Consider the following 6506-nt stretch of genomic DNA (forward strand, 5'->3'; position numbering starts at 1 on the left):
TGTTGCATGTTGGAATTTCTGTCACAGAAAATGATCCCATTGTGACTGAAGCAATAAAAATCTGAAATGAAAAGCTAATCCTGCCCCAAATCGCTTTTGAGGTGTAAGACATGAAACAACAGATGGGTACAGTCACGGAGGAGAATTTAAGGCAACGGTGAAGCAATCCTGATGGGTGTGATAGGCAGCCAGCACAGGGTATGAGCTGTTGCCAAGGCTTCTCTATTGTTGCAGAAGAAATTTTAATGAAGGATTTGAGAAAAGCTAACGAGAGAGCTCTGTAAATATTTTTGTAAGCCCAAAGCATGAGAGAAAGCATGAAATTGATTGTTTGAACATCTAACAGTAACTAATTTGTGTAGTAAGTATGCTACCCATGAATTCATAATGGAGGTTATGAAGGTTAATTCATGACCATGTCTAAGTGTGTTTAAATATCATTGAAGAGTATTGTTAAATGAATCAGTCCAGGGAAAAGTTTTTCAGAATCATTTTTTAAAAAGGCAGCATGATTTTACACAGGCAATGAGTGCAGAAATTGGAAGCTGTTAGGCCATAACCTTTTGATATCAGCAAAGGAGATCATTAAGATGAAAATTTCCAAAGGGATTTTTTAGCAATTGCAGCCTCTGCTGTATCAGATTGCATTTTATTTTCATTTTCAGTGCCTAAAATACTGGTGGCTGCTCTGACCTCAGTACAGTGTGTGTTGATTTCAGGAGGTAAAAGACATCTCACTGGGGGTGAGAGAACTACTTATGTGTGTTGGCATGGAAGAACTAAAATACACAGCAAGACTTAGAGCCAGTGTGTTCCTGTCAAAGCAGTAAGCTTAGCACAAGTGAGGAACTGTAATGAAGAAAGCATCATAGCTAAACCCACATAAAATTTGGTTTTGAAACCATTATTTGGAACAGAAAGTAACTGTCAAAAAACTCCAACTTTTAATCTCACAAAGCTCCTCAGAGGCAATTCCTGACATAGCCCACTGACCCTGAACACTCTTCGTCTGCTGTCTGTAGTGAAGACAACTGGGAGAACCACTCTGAAAAAGGCTTTGTATGAAGTTACAGTTATTTGTGACATGTAACAGCAGCTTGAATACATTTCCCAGAAAACAGATCCTCCAGGTTTTATATCAATTTGAATTACTGCAAAGTTTTGTCTATTACTATTTTTTAAACATACGAGGTTTTCTCTGTCCTAGTTTAAAGAGCTGATTTTGAGGTTGTCAAATCTGATCTTTCAAGAAGCCTTTAGAAAAATCTTTCTAATGTGATTTGTGCAAGATAATTCAGGCCTGAGCAAATGTGATCCCTCTGTGCCCTGTTCCTGCCTAGACAGAAGCAGTCGCCTGCAGCTGTGTCCATCTTGCCCTCAAAGGATTTTTAAAGTGCCACTTGACACACTGAATGTATTTGAATGAATATTTTCTGTCATTACCAATTGAAATTACTCCTGCCTTCTCCTCATGACCTTCAGAGCTGGAGCCCATAGAAGAACAGCATTCTTCCTCTTCCAGACAATTATGTGTCTGATCACTCTATGCCAAAATGGAAGTTTATGACATGGGAAGTACTTCCCTGTCCTTGAAGGGAAGTGGTGGGCTAGATGATCTGTGTAGGCTGATGTTAAATTAATTTAACAAGTCCTGAGCTCTAGCTTCAGGCAAGCTCAGGCAGGAGCTCACTCTGTGGCTGTGGACACATATGCTGGGGTATTTAATCAAGTCAATTTTTTTTGAAGTTTCTGTGAAACCTAAAACACGATTGCTGAGTCTCAGTGAAAATCAAATAGACAGTTTACCGGGGGAATCTGAGACTAGGCCTACCAAGAGTTAAGTGACTGTGGACAAAATGACAAAAGGGACCTGGGATTTTCTCAGCTGGAAGACACTGCACATAAAAAGGAAGATAAAAGGAGTACTCTGTGGTGGGGGAAACCCCAAGACCTCAGTTATAGGAAACAGTTCACTCCAAGAAGGTCCTTCGGAGAAGACAGAACTTTGATTTTTGCACACTGGCAGGAACAAATAATTGTAGCTTTTTCTCCTCTGTTATCAGCAGCAGAAGAGAAGGGATGGAAAGTCCACAGTTCAACTGCATTTTATATGATCTCTGGTTTTTAGAGAAAGGGTAAATAATTTTCCCTGACGTTTTCTCAGAGATGTCATCGGCTGCCCAGAAGCCATGATGGCCATATATATCCAATTTATATTGACTGCAACCACAGTCACAGAGGCAGCCTTTCTGAAAATTTCTATTAAGCTACTTCAAATTCAATATATAAAAACACAGTCAAAATCAGTAGGTACTTTTGAAATTCCTTGCCTCCATTTAGGATGTGCTTACACTCCAAAGAAAGAATAAAAGAAGAAAGTATGCTCTTCATCTGTGCCTGAAAGAACTTGTTTATTAAATTTGAAGAGCACTAGCTGAATAAAAGATAAGACAGTTAATTACCTCTGTACATCCAGTTCAGCCTCTTACCTGCCCTGTTCACAGTGTTTGTTTACTTTGAACAGATGGAGCAAGGTAAATAAACTGGATAAAATAAATCCTGTGGAGCTACTGTACCTGCTTTATCTGCACAGATGTGAAACACTCAAGAAGAAGGCAGCTCAGGTCCTGAATGTCAAGGCATGATGGCAACCAACACTGTTTGTCTGACAGAGAAGAAAGCTGCACACTGATTTTTCCCTTGTGATCTTACAGACGTGAGTCATGGTGAAGAGAGGTGCAGATAGAATTATTTTATTTCTAAACCAGAGGAACCAAATAACAGCATTACTGTGCATCATACAGAAAATGCTGCTCATACAACTCAACACGAGTGGGCTGGCAGTGAAGGAAAATCCAGCTTGTTAGTTTTTGTTCATCTGAACTATAAACTTTGACCTAACCTCTCAGGCAGAGTCATTTGCCAGTCTTAGTAATTGTTAGCAGTCAAAACAAAAAGGTGAAAAAATCCTCCATAATCATCTTCTTAGTCATTCCAACGACAGACTAAGCACTGAATGTGCAGATGACTTCAAGCGTGGGATTTTTTCCTCATCAGTTGTAGCTGGAAAGATGCAGACATGCAAATGTTTCTTGAGAAACTTGCAACTTTCCCGTATGTATGTATTAGTTGTTCTGGTGTCTCTGTACCTTTATTAGAACAATTAATCTGAGGTTTATCACATCAATCTTTAGGTACCATCTGAAGTATCTAAACTGAAATCCAGTCCAAGCTCCTTCTGTTCTCAGTGGTCTCATCTCAATGTCAGTTTGAATGCTGGTCTAAGTTGCTCCACGGTTGTTATAAGCAGGAAGTACACTTTCAAAACCTACCAATCCTCTTTATATCCTGCTGGGTGTAAGCAGTATCTACAGGTCTGAAGCATGGCAGGCTGGAGGGAAGACTTACTTTGGTCTGCAAACATAAAAAACTAGTGGCAATGATGCTCAGAAATTCAAATGCTGTGGAACATCCTTACCTGTCACCTGCTTTTGCATAGTTGGTTACTTGTGGGTAGTCTTGGAAGATAGGTATTATCTGGTTACAGAGTAAGACTATTTTCTTGCACCACATTGGCCCACACCACTAGTCAAAAGTGGACATTTGCTTACAGTTCCACAATCTGCATCCAGGATGTTTGCACACCCTTACAAAGGCAGGCTCCTTCCACTAACAGCCTGTATGTTTACAGTGTGCCACAAACAGCTGTCATACCTGTCATATAAATGCATCATTAGTAATACAGCATTTCCCCTCTCTTTCCCAGGAAAATCATAGAATCATCATAGAATCACAGAAGAGTTTGGGTTGAAAGGGACTGTAAAGATCATCTCATTCCAACTCCTGCCAGGGGCAGGAACATCTTCCACTAGACCAGGTTGCTCAGAGCTCCATCCAACGTGGCCTTGAACACTTCCAGGGATGGGGCAGCCACAGCTTCTCTGGGCAACCTGTGCTAGGGCCTCACCACCCTCACCATAAAGAATTTCTTCCTAATACCTAATTGCAAATCCACTGTGACATTCTTCACTTGGCATTGCTAATTCCTTAGCTGTCATTGGGGCTGTAACTGTTCTGCAGCTGCTGAGGTTTGGGAGTTTTGTTTCTGTTTGATCTGCAAGAACCCAGTTTCAAACATTCAAAGCAGGTTTCATCAACACGTGCAAGATAAACGCTGCACAGTACTCACCAGTAAATGTGTGCAGCCTTTTTCCAAGCTTGTACTTTTCCTTATTCCTTCCATCTTGAGTGCTACCAGAAGTAATTTTTTTTCCCCCTTCTGGAAAAAAGTGGACACTAGGGAGAGCAGAGGATTAAAACTTAAAAAGAAAATAACTGCAGTGGAGGAAGGGAGATAGCAATGACTCCTGCTCACCTTTGGATGTGAAACCAATCAGTCCTTCAGTTTGCAGTAACTCTGGTTTGCCATCCTTTAGTACTGCCTTGCTAGTGGGTTCTTGTTTTTCAGAACCTGTTGAGAAATCATCCGTGTTACATTTATGTATCAAGCTTGTATTTATTCACCCAAAAGGACAGCAATGAACGCAAAGAACTTAAACTGACAACTGAAAGAATTTAAATGGACAACAGTTTTATTGTTTCAGTCTCTGCGGTGGTGGATTTGACCTTGGCTGGCTGACAGACCACACCCAGTTGCTGTCCCTCCCTCTCCTCAACGGGATGGGGGCAGGAATGGGATGGAAAAGCTCACAGGTCAAGATAAAGACAGACAGATCCCTTACCAGTTACCATCACAGGCAAGACAGACTTGGGGAAAACTTTTAATTTATTGCAAATTAAAAATAAAGCAGGATAGTGAGAAGAAAAGATACAGCTGAAAACAGCTTGCTGCCACTCTCTCCTATTTCCTAGGCTCAACTTCACTTCTTCCTTCCCAACTCTTCTACACCCTTGCCTCTCTCTGTTCAGTGAAGGGGGATGCAGAATTGGGTTTGTGGTCAGTCCATGACACTTCCTCTGTGCTGCTCCTTCCCCCTCACACTCTTCCCTTGCTGCAGTGGGGAGTCCCTCTAACAGGATAGAGTCCTTTATGAACTTCTCCAGGGTCAGTCCTTCCCATGGGCTGTAGCTCTTCAAGAACTGCTCCAGTGTGTGTCCTTTTCATGGGATACAGGCCTTAAGGAACAGACTGCTCCAGCACAGGTCCCCCATGGGCCACAGGTCCTGCCAGAAAACTGCTCCTGTATGGGCTCCTCTCCTCAGGCTGCAGAGTTATCTGGTGTGGATTCTTCACAGGCTGCAGCTTCCTTCGGGGTACATCCACCTGCTCTTGAGGGGTCTTCCATGGGGTCCAGGGAGATGACCTGCACAGTCTTCTCCATGGGCTAGAAGGGAATCTGCTCTGGTGCCTGGACCACCTCCTCCCCTCTTTCTTCACTGACCTTGGTGTCTACAGCATTGCTTCTGTCACATTTTTCTCACTTCTCTCAGCTGATGTGCAGATTTTTTGTCCTTTCTTAACTGTTTTCCCAGAGTTGCCACCACTGTAGCTGATTGTTCCAGTTGTGTCCTGTGGTGGGTCCCTTTTGGAGCAGGCTGGAGCTGGCTCTGACACAGGGGAGTCCTTGGCCTCTTCTCACAGAGACCACCCCTGCAGCTCCTCCACTGACAACACCTGGACATGGACACTCAATATACCATCTCTTATAAAATGTAGGATCAAAGAAAAGCTCAAGCTGGAAGGGAACGCTGGAGGTGTCTAGCTTAATCCCCTGCTTGAAGCAAGGATAACAAGGAAATTCGATAGGGTGCCCAGGAATGGGAATTTCGCCTCTCTTTATCAATTTGAAGGAATTAAAACTGGATGGGTAGATGATTTGCAGGAGGGGACACTAAAGACTAATTTGCAACTCGGACTTAACCATTTCTGAGGGTGGCTGAATGTCAAGAAACTAGATGTGAAGAGAAATCAGTGTTGGCATCCCCACAGTTTGCAGTGAGAAGTGTTCACATGACAGCAGTCATGTTACAGCTACCACTAACTGCTTCCATTCTGCCTTGGGGCAGAATATGCAGTAAGGGTGAGGAAAGATGGAGCGAAAACGTTCCCTAGGGGAAAGACTTGGAGTTTATACTGCATTTAACAAAATTTGGATCCTGATGGCTGTAGATACCACTGGAGTACAATGACTTTCTAATTAATTTCTAAGTTCTAATGAGTTCCGTAGGAACCACTTGTGAGTTCCATTTCCAAAGGTAAGGGTCAGGCAGTCTATAAACTCTGTAAACTCTGTACAGCTGAAAAACCTGATGACCTCAGCCTCCATCCTGACCCTCTGCTTTCACAGAAACATTGCATGTTCCCCTGTGGCAAATCAGAAAAGGTCTTGTACATGACAAAGGACAAAATTATTCACTGGGTATTTCCATTATGCTTTTCAGTGGTGCTTTAGCTACAGGGTGAAAACAACCTTAACAAATGTTGAGCACTGAAACAAGAGGATATTTAAAAAGCCCCTATTTTTCAAGTGTGCATAGTTCAGGGT

At 42.4% G+C, this 6506-nt stretch overlaps 1 long non-coding RNA gene across 1 annotated transcript; it reads right to left on the reverse strand.

Moving 5' to 3' along the window:
- Nucleotides 1–2727: 2727 nt before the first annotated feature.
- Nucleotides 2728–4544, reverse strand: LOC125317324. Its single transcript, XR_007200019.1, has 3 exons — nt 4376–4544; nt 4190–4296; nt 2728–3414 (listed from the first exon to the last, which is right to left on the reverse strand). It is a non-coding gene; the product is annotated as an uncharacterized LOC125317324 (long non-coding RNA).
- Between the last annotated feature and the right edge of the window lie 1962 nt (nt 4545–6506).

The sequence above is a fragment of the Corvus hawaiiensis genome, chromosome 26, assembly GCF_020740725.1.
Source record: "Corvus hawaiiensis isolate bCorHaw1 chromosome 26, bCorHaw1.pri.cur, whole genome shotgun sequence".
NCBI lineage: Eukaryota > Metazoa > Chordata > Aves > Passeriformes > Corvidae > Corvus > Corvus hawaiiensis.